The following is a 14619-nucleotide window of genomic DNA, read 5'->3' as shown; positions in this document are numbered from 1 at the left end:
GCCTGTAGTCCCAGCTGCTTGGGAGGCTGAAGCAGGAGGATCGCTTGAGTCCAGGACTAGACTGCAATGAGCTATGATCGTGCCACTGCTCTCTAGCCTAGGCAAGAGAGTGAGACCCTGTCTCCAAAAAAAAAAAAAGGATTAATTAGTTAAAATGTTTTCCTGTATATTCCTTATATTTTCTGTATATTCCTTATATTCCATTTAAAGTATTCTGTATATTCCTGTATATTCCTTATATTCCATTTAAAGTATTTTTTGGCATTATCCTCTTATGAATTCAGAGAAAATATGGAAGAATCTTCTGGAGTTAATTTAATACCTGTGTATTTCTCCATATACAGTCTCACTGGAGGGTTGTGAAGTTTGATGAGATGTTTATAAAATGTCTGAGACCTCTGGAAGAAAGGTGTTATGTAAATAGAGTATTATTAGTGGTAGCTCTATGATAAACTAATGATTAAAATACCTTCCTTAGTTATCAAAAGTAATGAGTTAAAATCCATTGAGAGGTTTCTCTTCATTAGAAACTTTTCATGTATCTTTTTTCTTCATGGTGTCAAATAGAGATCTTACTTTCAGCATGTAATTATCCACATGAAATTATAATTCCTTCAGACTTAAATATTTTATAGGCTATTCATTATTCGAGTTTATTTAATTTTCTAATTATATGTAAGGGCAAAATTCTGCATGGTTCTCCCACTTTAGTTTTCTACTTGAAGACATGTAAGCTTGAGAGTATGTAGCAGCTGACTCCTAGAAGTTACTTTGGTAAAGATCTCTCCACAAAATCCAGCAAGAAATAAAGAGATGTTTATACAGTTGGGAACTAAAGAAGATCTTACCTAAATGGCTATTCATTAAGATATCTTTTTTTAAAAAAATCACATAGAAAACATTTTTTAAATACTTATGGCAAATTAGTAAGTATGAATTAAATGTATTCTGAATCATTATTAGAATTAATTAGAAATTTTTATGAAGTGTGTTTATCTTATTTTTTAAGCTCTTTGGAGATTTCATGAAAAATTGTGATATCACTTTTTAAATAGGAAATCTGGAAGGGCTGTGGAGGCCACCATGTAATAAATATAATTTAAATCCTTAATGAAATAGAGAAAAAAAGTATAACTGTAAATAAACTAATAGACTCATAGAATCTTGAGTTATGAGTAGTCTTTCTAACACATTCATTGGTTGTATTGCACAGAACTCCCAAAGTAGTAAACACAGAGAAAAGTACAAGGACCATACACAGTAGTTGTCATGAGGACCCTTTTTTGTATGTCTTCACCCGTCACCTTTGAAATATAGATGCTATATTTCATCATACAGTTGCTTCTGTTTACGACTGTAGCTTCAGGTGAAACTATTTTAATCTATGTTTTGGACCATGCTAACTTAAAATTTCCATTCTTTTTTGTAATTCATAGGAAGAGTTTCATTTTTTTTTTTAAGAGAGGATCTTGCTCTGTTGCCCAGGCTGGAGTGCAGTGGTGAGATCAGGGCTTACTGAAGCCTCGACCTCCTGGGCTCAAGCCATCCTTCCACCTTGGCCTCTCAGGTAGCTGAGACTACAGGCATACGCCACCACACCCAAATAACTTTTTAATTTTTGGTAGAGACAAGGTCCCACTATATTGCCCAGGCTGGTCTCAAACTCCTGGGCTCAAGCGATCATCCTGCTTCTGCCTCCCAAAGTGTTGGGCTTATAGGCATAAGACACCATGTCCAGCCTTTTTTTTTAAACTGACTTTATAGATTTGTATTCCTACTTCATCATGAGACATCAACATTGGTTAACCTAAGTACTTCTACCATATATGTAAAGTTTATGCCAAATAATTTTGAGAAGTCAAGAGTTAAATTCAACCTGAACTAAAAAACACAGAAAAAAAGATCTTCGAGAGAAGGAAAAAGAAAGTAACAATAACAGAAACAAAAATCCTTAACGCTAACAAAGACCTCTAGGTAATACTGGATTTCAGATCAGCTGAACGTTTCCAGTTCTGCATGACAGCAAAGAAAGTGGTGTGATTATGGCACTGTGCTCAGAGGCACGCTGTATGGCTGTACTGCATCAGGAAGGATCAACTCTCTCTATAAAAGGCTGGTGAAACTGCATAAGGAATGTATTTGGGGCATCTCATTAAAGAAAAAAGTTAATCATCCGGGAAGGAAATGGGGCAAGAAGGACTGAGGTATGCAGAAATAAATTCCAACAAGAACTGATATAATAGATTGTGCGTTTTGACTTCCGGGAATTTCCTTTTGTAAATCAATAGTCAAGACATGAATAACTATAAGAATGTGTAGGTGTTAAAATGTGATGAAGAATATATAAAATAAATGGAAAGACTTAGAGTTCTTCAAGAAAAATTAATGAATATCACTAAGTGACAATTTTTCCGGAATCCTAGACAGATCATATTGATGTCCTTAGGCCCAGTACATCCGGAAACAAAGAAAAGGATACTTTGAAGGAATTGAGAGGCTTTCTGAAATGGATTGCCTGAGGTCAGAGGCTAAAAAATAAGACCAGAAGATAACACAATTGTGAAGGAACTTTCCCCTTGAGATAGGGAAGGAGGTATAAAAAAAAAGAAGTAGCTAAAATAAATGAAAATTTATGTCTGAATTTTTAATAGAGGTGAAGTGAGTTGCGGAATCACTGCATAAAATCACTTCATTTATCCCAAATTTACAGGAAAAACATTTTTTATAAATGAAGTCTTCAGATTACTTAATTTATTATTAAATAATAAATTATTTAATTTAATATTATTTAAATATTTTAAATAAAATTCTTCTAAAATATATTTCACTTTATCCTGGATTTTAAAAAGAATCTCCTAGCCAGGCACGGTGGCTCCGCCTGTAATCCCAGCACTTTGGGAGGCTGAGGTGGGTGGATCACGAGGTCAGGAGTTCAAGACTAGCCTGGCCAACATGATGAAACCCTGTCTCTACTAAAAATACAAAAATTAGCCGGTCATGGTGGCGGGTGCCTGTAATCCCAGCTACTTGGGAGCCTGAGGCAGAAAATTGCTTGAATCCAGGAGGCAGAGGTTGCAGTGAGCCGAGATTGCACCACTGCATTCCAGCCTGGGCGATAGAGCAAGACTCCATCTCAAAAAAGAAAGAGAATCTTCTGAAGATTGTATTTGTTCCTAAAGATGCATGGTGGCATGAACAATGATTATTTACTCTAAAATAGTAATTCTCCCAAAGATTATTGGGGTTAATTGGACTATTTTTTCCAGCTTGGATTTCTGAGCATTTGTACTTGCTTTATGTGGGTCTTATGTCTCCTCCCTGGCTACCATTTGACTTGCTTTCACTTCTTGGTATCATTTATGAGCTGAGTCTAGAGACTCCCTCTCTGCTTCTTTCCAATTTGTCATGTTCAACAAATTACAGGCAGAAAATCCAGACAAGAAGCTTTGTGTGACCATAACTAAAGTAAAATAAGTTTGCAGGAAACAACTGAGAAACTAAGATTGTATGAGAGCTCAAGCATGCAGTTGTTTTAGGACTTATATTGGCTGCTCAGTGGCTTTATTTTGGAGACGAAGGTGGGGAGGAGCTTACTTCGAGGTCCTTCATTGCATTCTGTGTAGTAAACGTTGCAACATCACATATTTCTATATCTCAGTTAACTTGTTTGAAATTGTCAGTATCATCACTATTTCAAATATAAAAAGGAGATGTAGAACATGTTCCAGAAGCTGATGCTGTGAAGCTGTGCTTTATAATTGAAATCTTATTATCTATTTTATATTACTTACAATGAATACTGTTAGTAATAATAGGAATGTATACTTTTTTATATGATTAGATTTGCGTTAGAACAGCTGCTCCCAGTAGGAAGTATAGTGTACTTGCATAGACATACTTATAGCAAAATCTCCACTTTGCATAATTCATAATTAAGCCATTTCTTCTCTTCTTTAAGTTACCCCACAAGGTTTCAAGAAAAGTGTGGTAAGAAGTATTGGCTTATGCTTGCCTTTCCAGATATATGATTAGAACACCCTTAATAAAACTCAAGAAGGGAAAGCAAGGAAGGGATGATCACATAGTAGGAATCTTTTTTGGTTTTGTTTGGTTTTGTTTTGAGATAGAGTCTTGCTCTGTCCCCCAGGCTGGAGTCCAGTGGCGCGATCTCAGCCCACTGCAAACTTCACCTTCGGGGTTCAAGCAGTTCTCTGCCTCAGCCTCCCAAGTAGCTGGGATTACATGTGCCTGCCACCACATCCAGCTAATTTTTGTATTTTTAGTAGAGATGCGGTTTCACCAGGTTGGCCAGGCTGGTCTCGAACTCCTGACCTCATGATCCGCCCACCTTGGCAGACCTCGAAGTAATCCCAAAGTGCTGGGATTACAGGTGTGAGCCACCGTGCCCAGCCCATAGTAGGAGTCTTAAGGAGAAGACACATACGGAGTTCTAGGGGCAGTAAAGTAAATATGTAAGGGAAGGAGAAAGGATTGAGGAAATGAAAGAAAGCATGTTTTCAACTAGTGAAAACAATGGAGTCCTTAGGAAACTTTATAAAGGATAAATGTTCAAGTATTGGCCAAAAAAAAGTGAACATGTTTCAAAGAAAATTGAGTTTCTATTTTGATAAAGGTTTATTGCTACCTTAACTCATCCCTAAGCTTGCTGAGACAGCTTATAGAAGAAAGGACATTAAGCTCTAAGCCTAACTCTGTTGCTAAAGAGCTTTCTAACCTACAGCTAGTATTTAACCCAGACTTTAGTTCCCTCACTTATGAAAGATTTAGATGAGATTATTTCTTTTTTTTTTTTTTAATTTATTTATTATTATTATACTTTAAGTTGTAGGGTACATGTGCATAATGTGCAGGTTTGTTACATATGTATACTTGTGCCATGTTGGTGTGCTGCACCCATCAACTCGTCATTTACATCAGGTATAACTCCCAATGCAATCCCTCCCCCCTCCCCCCTCCCCATGATAGGCCCCGGTGTGTGATGTTCCCCTTCCTGAGTCCAAGTGATCTCATTGTTCAGTTCCCACCTATGAGTGAGAACATGCGGTGTTTGGTTTTCTGTTCTTGTGATAGTTTGCTAAGAATGATGGTTTCCAGCTGCATCCATGTCCCTACAAAGGACACAAACTCATCCTTTTTTATGGCTGCATAGTATTCCATGGTGTATATGTGCCACATTTTCTTAATCCAATCTGTCACTGATGGACATTTGGGTTGATTCCAAGTCTTTGCTATTGTGAATAGTGCTGCAATAAACATACGTGTGCATGTGTCTTTATAGCAGCATAATTTATAATCCTTTGGGTATATACCCAGTAATGGGATGGCTGGGTCATATGGTACATCTAGTTCTAGATCCTTGAGGAATTGCCATACTGTTTTCCATAATGGTTGAACTAGTTTACAATCCCACCAACAGTGTAAAAGCGTTCCTATTTCTCCACATCCTCTCCAGCACCTGTTGTTTCCTGACTTTTTAATGATCGCCATTCTAACTGGTGTGAGATGGTATCTCATTAAAAAAAACTGCTTTAAAGTTCATATGGAACCAAAAAAGAGCCCGCATCTCCAAGACAATCCTAAGTCAAAAGAACAAAGCTGGAGGCATCACGCTACCTGACTTCAAACTATACTACAAGGCTACAGTAACCAAAACAGCATGGTACTGGTACCAAAACAGAGATATAGACCAATGGAACAGAACAGAGTCCTCAGAAATAATACCACAGATCTACAGCCATCTGATCTTTGACAAACCTGAGAGATTATTTCTAATATCCTTTCCAACTCCAAAATCCTATGGTTTTCTGAGGAGCAAATTTTAAAGCATTGGTTTAAAATTTGTAAGCCGACTAATGTCACAGTGAAAGTGTCCTCTTTTCATGTCTTACATTACTTTTGACTATCCTGGAGGCTTGCATGTTCATTTTTTCTCTTCTAAGAAAAACTGTCCCATCCTTCTCCTTTTAGTGAAAAACAATTCTAAGCTATTCCTTGTGCTGTAATATGACCCCACCCCTACCTCTCACACGATTAGTGGTCTTTTGCCCGAGTAAGGCCAAAGGACAGTCTTTTCATTAATAATTCAATGGTTTTATCAAGTGTCTTGGCACAGACTAAAAACGAGAATAATACCTTGCCCAAAAAAATAAGAGTTGGTCCATTATTGGGCTGCTATGGTAAAAAGAGTGGATAGAAGATGTCATAAATAAGAAGGACCATGATGTTCCACAAGAAAGCTAAATCCGTGAGAAACCAGACTCAAACAGGTAGAGAAGTTGTATGGAATGGTGGATTAAGTAGCCACTGATAAAGTCCCTTCATTGCTTACATTTATGTTCTGAGGATAATACTATTCAAATTGTTTAAGAGTACCACCACTCAATCAAGGTAAAGTTTTCCTGCTGAATTACTTACTATGCATTGTAATGATAAAATAAGTAAGAAAATGCACACACACACACACACACACACACACACACACAAAGCTGAGACCAAGAAAATAATATTGTTTGAGTGCTAGCATGGAATTCTTGAACCACTGCTGCTGAGGTTCTTTTAATTGCCTTCAATCCGGAATAAGACTTTAGTTCCAGTACTCATGAGGCATTTCTCAGATCTTATCTCCTACAGCACCTTGTACCTCTACAAAAAAATCCCCATTTCTTGAATCTGAGTTACATATAACCCTTCAAGTCTACTTAAGAAGTTGTTATACTTTCCAAGTCACTACCACCTCTACCAAATCCCTCAACAACATATTATTATTTTTTATTTTTATGCTTTTTTAATAGCATTGCTGTCACTCCAATCAACAACTTTTTGAAGGAAGTGCGGATCTCTCAATCATGAGTATGGAAACTCAGAGAATGTAAGTGACTTCCTCTTGTCTCTAACCTGTGTTCAAGCCTATAGGTAAGCAACTGCCAGATGTCGTATTTCTCTAACTAGACTTTTTACCCTCCCTAAGAACACTCCGGCCCCATAAATTTTTCCCAAAGATGTTACATGTTCCTAAGAAGTAACTTACATAAACACAAAAAACTAGTACCCTTGCCTATTTATGGAGCTTCTACTATTTTTCTCCTCCTTTCCTGGTATGCTATGCTAATGTCATCTTTTCATGGTGATGCCTGCCCATGTCACTACTGACACTTATAATGCCCAGTATTGATGGCACTATATTTTGTGCTAATGGTACCATTCTTTTCCCAGTCACCAGCACTCCCCTGTCACTATCAAATCACCCCATTCTTATCAGTCCTCAAATAGCTGTCATCAGTGCATCTAATGTTTACCAACAGACTCTTTTTAGTCTTCCTTATATTCTCTTTGCATATTTCTTGCCCTAAAATTCAGGAGTGATAAAGTCAAAACCATTACAAACCCCAGTATTCCTCCTATGCACACATTTATACACATACCAGATATGCTTGCTCATTGACCCTGAACTAAACTAGTAAACATCACTCTTTCCCTTTAGGTCAGGATGTGTGTTCTTCCATTTCCATCTCCTGGCTCTTGACCTCATCTCTTGTAAATGGATCCCTCGTGGACCCACCCTACAGTCCTGTGGACATGCCCAGACATGGCTAAATCCCAGAGTGAACACAGATCTTGACATCTACTACACTGCTAATTAGCAGTGAAGCACTTTCCATTATATACACACAGCCTCTTTTGCAGATTGTTGCTGATGATTTACATAACTTGCCCTTTATTTCTAAACAGAAAAAAATATTATATTTTAGTACATTGAATACGTTGAGAACATTCAGAGATAAAAATATATCACTTATGTGGATGGCACTTTGTGGTCTTCCTTCCAAAAATCTGTAACTGTGGTTTAACCATGAGAAAAACATTAGAAAACCCAAATCAAAGAACAATCTAGAAAGTATCTGACTAGTACTACAAAACTGTCAAGGTCCTCAAAACCAGGAAACTCAGAAACAGTCACCATCAAAGGAGCCTAAGGAGGCATATGACTATAAATAATATGGTAACTGGCCAGGATCTTCCAACATTAAAAGAGCATTAAGTAAAAATGAAGGAAATCTGAATTAAATATGTGCTTTAGCTAATAGTAAAATTTGTAAATATTGGCTCACTAGTTATGACAAATATACCATACTAATATAAGATGTTAACAATTAGAGAAACTGGATTCAGGTTATACAGGAACTTTGTACTATCCTTGCAACTTTTCTGTAAATCTAAAATTAAGTTTATTAAAGATATATATGTTATATAGGTGTGTATATATATTCAAACAAATATGTGTATTATATACTGTACTTTTTTTATAATTGTAAGTCAATTTTATATATGCATAAATCGTGCATATGTGTGCATATATTATGTGTGTGTTACTATTATGGAGTATATATCACTGCTTAGTTGGACAAAGATGAAAGAAAAAAAAAACCAATCCTAATAGATAGAATAAATAATCTTCTAAGGATCATATTCATTATTTAGGAGTAACTGCTCCCTTCCAACAAATAACCTCATTTTGTTATTTAACAGTATGCAGTAATTTGCAAAGTCAAAAAAAATTTCAAGACCAGCTTCACTAAAGGCTCTATGAGTGAACTGGTGCATCCAAAATTGTGGCAACACATTAGAATATTCCAGAATTAATACACAAAGTTTGAGCAACTTCTAGTGGCTAGAGGGGTGATGCCTAGCTAATGATCAAAGAAAAACATCTGAAACTAAAGTAACATTTAACTCTGGGAGGAAACAGCTTTTTGAAGAAAAGAAAAAGCCCTCTGTGTTCATTCTTGAAGAACTCATAGAACCATTTGAATGGAATATCTCCATGCTGGTAACTATTGAATTTCAGACCATTTATCATGAGACTTTGGTTAGAAATAGTCTTCAACCCTCATTTATCTTCTCTTTTACTCTATTGCTTCTCAAACCAATGGATGATTGAAGATTTTAAAGCCTAATTTCAGAACAGCAGGTCTATTTGAGGGGATTTAAGAAGGCTCCAGTGCAGGATTACTTTATAACCTTCTTTTCATTATGTTAATGATTATTTGCTAAATATGTTGTCATAATGGATCTTCGGATGTCACCTGAGGAAGTGCGATACTGCCTTGTTTCATATTTCTCTGTTTTCAAAAACCCCAAGTAAGGCAAGCTCACTTTTTTACCTTTTAACAACCACTACCTTTTTTACCTCATATTTTCTGGACCAGTGATGCTTCCAAAGTGCAACTGTAAACCATAGTTGCAAATTGGGGTGCAAACAAATTTTGCTTAAGGCACAAACCACAAATTAAAGTAATGATCACTTCAAGATAAAACTTTTTTTTTGTATTTTAAAACCAGAATGAAAGTAGGTCAATGAAATTTCAGATATTTTAGAGTATGTACAGTATTGTATTGTTTGCCAGTACCTAATTTACAATTACAGAGCTCCATGAATATTGAAATGATTCAGCTTCCCATTATAAATGTATGTGGCAGTTTGGTTGTTGATCAGTTTATGAAGTTAATGCAAATGGAACTGTCTTCCTGTCAGCATTTGAAATCTATAATGCAGTCATGTTGTATATTCAGGGACAGGCCATTGACAGTCAATTAACAAGTTTGATTGGTATGTCAACTCATTCTTTTGAATTGTTAATAGTATGTTAATAGCATTCATTTCTTTGTGCAGTCCCATTTGCAGCTTCACAGTTACAGCTATTTTTTATAATTCTGAGTAACCTAAAATAGTGCCTTAATAATAGATTATTAAACACCTGTCTAGTGTAGCTTAGGGAGGTTTTTCTAGACTGGGAGTTTGCAGTGGATCCCTTTGATATTCAAATCAACAAATGATAGGCTTTTTATTCAAAACGTAAATTCTTTTGATGGTTAGCTTGTTAAGAAATATTCAGCTCTAGTCTGACCTGATCTGGTTTCCCATGGAAAAGATCTGATGCCGTTTGAAGGTTCATAAATGGAATGCCAATGACAATTTGTTGTTGACGTTCTGCCGCCTCAGCCCTCAGATGCTGCTGGTTGATGTGCTGCTTTAGCTTCACCAAATAATCCTTGCAGGTAAATGATCTATGGATTGATCAGATAGTTTCAAAGCAAAGAGGGCTTTTCTGTGGTCTGGAGTGTTAGGCTTGAAGGGGTACTTAAAAAGATGCGTCAAAATTGACAGATGAATCTTAAGGCATAGAGTGATGGGAGAAAGCAGAAATGTGGGAATATTTTTAAGTGACTAGCGTATTACTTAGAGTTTTGAAACCTTCAAATGTCGATCAAATCTGTTCCCCATAGCAGATTTATTTCTACCTTGGTTTTTGTTATGGTTGTTTTGTCTGTATGCACAGGTTTACTCTCACTTTTCTGGGGAAGTTGATGAGACATTAAATGTATTATTCCCGAATGGTGCTTTGGAATAAGGTTCTGAGTTCATTTGCACAGGCATGTTTTATTCATATAGTTCCTGTGCACCAGAATATAAGAATCTGCCATTGCTTTAGCCGAAAAAAATTGTCTATACCAAGGAAGCAGTAAAAATTTTATTCCTTCCCCCAATTCTTCACTTCACTTGATGATGCTTTCCACAACCTACTATTTATATTTAATTTCATTGGCAGAAGTTTCTTTATAATAATGGGGAAAAAAATCTCACCAATGTAGTTTAGATATTTAATTAATATTTTTCTGTTCTATGCTTCAGTGAATCTGGAAGAGCAATTTGCATGTTTTTGAATTTTAAAATTAGATGGTACTTGAGAGATTAATATTCAAATGCCTTCAATATGCAGATAAAGAAACTGAGGCAAATAGTGAGGCATCAGAGATAGTTGGTGCAGACCCAAGTGTATTACTAACCCTGTTTATATCCTGCTTGCTGTCTTTAAAAACACCTAGAAGCTCATTTGAAGGTTGATACAGCTCTAATGTACATTTCTCAACTGGATAAAGAAAGTTGCTGAAGTTTTCTAACTGTAACATCAAAACCTTTATATTACAGTTTAAGAACTATACTTAATATCAGTAAAAAAAAATTATAGAGTATGTGTTTTTAATGTGTAACCAAAATATCTATAAATCAGGAGGAGAGACAAGAGAAAGAAAATTAACTACTGTCTTAGACAGTTTATTTGTTCACCGCCTGCCCTTAGGCAAGACCATAGAGCTTATGACCTATTTCCGGATGGGGAGAGGAGAGGAAAAGAAGGAGGCACACAAGCGTTAATTGATAACAGGTTTTTCTCTGTCACCTTATATAACCCTCCAGCAGTGCTTCTCAAGGTATGTTTCACAGATCACTAGTCCCACAAGATGCTTGGCCACCAAAAGCCTCTGTAGCTAGAGAATCAGGGCAAATACACCCTTAATGGCAGTTCACACTGTCACAATGTTTGTTTAATGACTCTGAGAAGTCCTGCAGCAATGAAACTTGTTTAGCTCTGCTCAACCCAGGATTTCCAAAACTAATTTGGACACAAAATCTTTGTTTCTTTCTTTTTTTGTTTATAGGCTTGTTTCTCTTAAAACCAGCTACTACCTTTTATGGAAATTTAGGGAATTTCTCTATGCTTCAATTTTCTCATCTGTAAGTGGGTATAATAAGAGTACCTATTGACATGAGGCTTCAACAAGCTAATATAGGTAAAGCACTTAAATAATGTCTATCATATTGTATTACATAAGTATTTCCTATTGATTGATTGATTGATTTTGAGATGGACTCTGGCTCTTGTTACCCAGGCTGGAGTGCAGTGGCATGAGCTTGGCTCACTGCAACCTCTACCTCCTGCCTCAGCCTCTCCAGAAGCTGGGATTACAGGCCCCCCACTACCACGCCTAGCTAATTTTTGTATTTTTAGTAGAGACGGGGTTTCACCATGTTGGCCAGGCTCGTGTTGAACCCCTGACCTCAGGTGATAAACCTGCCACGGCCTCCCAAAGTACTAGGATTGCAGGCACAAGCCACCACGCCTAGCCTGTTATTATTTATGCATAGTAACATGGTTAATGTTATCATTGAATGAGTGAGGCCAGTGCTATTGTTTCATTCACTTTGCATTTACTAAAAGTACAGTGTAGTAAACTATACACAAGGTATTAGGTTAGAGTTTGAGATTGTATGAGTCAATACAACAGGACATAAGAGAGGAAGCAGACACATCAGCTAATAAGTTACAAAGCAAAGTGGGAAGATATTAGCGTACCTGTGATACGAAACTAAGTATAGGATCTTGGATGTGGCAAGGGGATGTGGCACAGGGTGGGGGTGTGGTAGATTGGAGCCAAAGTGTGAAGGACCTTATGTCTAAGCTCAGAAGTTTGAGTTTTATCCTGTAGACCACAAAGTGAGCAGGTAATTGTTGTGCATGAGAATGACATGATCAGCCCTGTTTTTTAGGAAAAAAGCTTGACAGCTCGGGTTGGAGAAATGAGAGAAAAGGAGGCAGGAAAACAGTGGGATTATGAACTGAGGCAGTGGCTTTGGGAATGGAGAGGGCATATATTGAGAGACATTTCTGATGTAGAATTGATGAGAATCCATAGCCAATTAGCTGCAGGAGGGGGAACAGAAAATATACACGTGTAACAAACCTGCACTTGTATCCCCTGAATCTAAAATAAAAATTGAAATTACTTAAAAATTTTAAGAAAGAAAGAAAAATGGAGAAACCAAGGACAGCACTGGCATGTCAAGTTTGGGAGATTGTATAAACAGTGATTCAACTTAGTTTTATAAATAGAGACACTGCATTTTTCAAAAAGAAACTGATCCATGTGTCTATAGCCTGCCAGCAGTTTTATAACAATGAGCTTCTTCCCAAGGGAGACTAATTGAACATATGTGTAGATTGCTTGGCACGACTCAAAAACTATTGGTAACACAAATCGAAAGTGACTAACTCAGTTAGTAACTTACTGGAAGTATATGGGAATATATGTTTAAAAAATAAATATAAATGCCGTATATGATGTTAGAATCAGAGTGAAAAATTGCTTCCTTTCTGCATACTCACAAAGCTTTATACATTGCTCTGCTAAAGCACTTCTAATATTAAATTTATTATTTTATATGTCTTCCTTCTCTCTCCTTCTCCTTTCCCATTTTGAATTTTTTAGTCCTGGATCTTGTTTGTCTTCATATTTTCAGATCCACCCAGAATTGATGCATAGTAGGTACTTAATGAATGGTTTGGGTATATAATACTTGAATAAAAACATTACTCTGATTTTATTCTGAAAATAGAAATTCAAAAATATTCAGCAATATTAGTTATAAAATATCATGTAAGAACTTTCTGCATGTTTCCTCTATCTTCAAAATCTTGAGCTGTATTGGCCTGCAACATATATTTGAACTGCCATGTTACATGAATATTAATGGAAAAATAAACCCAAACTCTTGGTTTGATGTTTATTGAATGCCAGTTTCTCTGACTTACACAGCACCACACATTGTGGCAGGGGCATTTTAAATCATCTTTTAAATATCAGCCTCTCTTCTCTTCTCTGTTGTGGGACTCCTTATTGGCATGGCCTTCTCTTTGAAGACACAGGAAGCTCTAGTCATCTGGAGATGTTAAGCCATTAGGTTATATCTTACATAATTTGGTCAGAAGTTGGTTAACTGTTCTTCCTGCTACTTCATGCTGTGCTTATAAGTATTTTAATTTACCTTTATGTTCTGTCAGTTTTCCATTCTCTAACATATCACACAAACTTAGGTGGTAACAAAAAAGACATTATCAGCTTCATATTCAGAACTAATATGCTATTTTTAAAGTTCTTCAACTCCCAAATTGGAGCGGCATATTATTTTCTACTATCTACTCTATTTAAGCAATACCCAGATTATAAATCTCACCTGCAGAGAGACAAGGAGTAAAAAATAACCAATATAAAGACTGTGGAAGGTCTTAAAAGTTGTAATAATTATTCATTCCACCATAAAGAATTTTACATAAAATAATGTATTCATGCCTGTATTACCCCCAGGAACATATATTTATACCATCTGTCTCCTTAAGTATCTCTAATACATCTTTTTATTTTTAGAAAAGGACTTTATGCTTTGAAAAGGAAATGTAACCACATTCTCTCCATCCGAAACTTGTTTTTACTTAAATATGTAGCTTTTTCAATCTAAGTATTTTTGTCTAATCTCAAGCCTTTCCTACTTTTCTGTAATATGCCAGGATTTCTTCAGGTGTTAGAGGAATTTTATCTACAGGAATAGATAAGGTTCACAGGAGGATGCTTTCTCCAGGGCCAAATCAGGAACTTTAGTCCCTGAAAGTATGTAGCCATCTTGTTGTTCGGTGAAAGGAGTGCTTTCCTAATGTATCCAGCTGCAATATTAACATTTGTCTTTATACGGACTACTTTTTCTTCAAGTAATTATAAAACATTCCGAAGGTTTGGAAATCTGTCATATAATTCTGCGGTTTCCTCTAGTCCTGCAATCTCTCCATATTTATTCATTGTTATGCTGATACTTTAAACATATTTTTATTAGAGATGTTATTACAGCAAGCAAGAAAAACTGCAATGCATGAAACTTTAAGTATTACTTGCCCTTTAATTATATAACCATTACTGGGAATGATTTCCATA

At 36.2% G+C, this 14619-nt stretch overlaps 1 protein-coding gene across 17 annotated transcripts in view; it reads left to right on the top strand.

Moving 5' to 3' along the window:
- Positions 1 to 14619, top strand: part of DPH6 (diphthamine biosynthesis 6) — a 452678-nt gene that overhangs the window by 293011 nt on the left and 145048 nt on the right. For 13 of the 17 annotated variants that reach the window (XR_012414756.1, XR_012414752.1, XR_010588013.2 and 10 more), the window contains one exon: positions 6813 to 6889. The exons of 2 other annotated variants lie outside the window; for them this stretch is intronic. The gene's annotated coding sequence lies outside the window, so the exon portion shown is untranslated. Of the gene's footprint in view, positions 1 to 6812; positions 8067 to 14619 lie in introns of those variants that run through there. 2 more of the 17 variants (XR_012414760.1, XM_073995460.1) reach the window with 1 other exon arrangement.

The sequence above is a fragment of the Macaca fascicularis genome, chromosome 7 (assembly GCF_037993035.2).
Source record: "Macaca fascicularis isolate 582-1 chromosome 7, T2T-MFA8v1.1".
Classification (NCBI taxonomy): domain Eukaryota; kingdom Metazoa; phylum Chordata; class Mammalia; order Primates; family Cercopithecidae; genus Macaca; species Macaca fascicularis.
The sequence above is the reverse complement of the archived record's forward strand: the minus strand, read 5'-3'. Positions and strand labels throughout refer to the sequence as shown.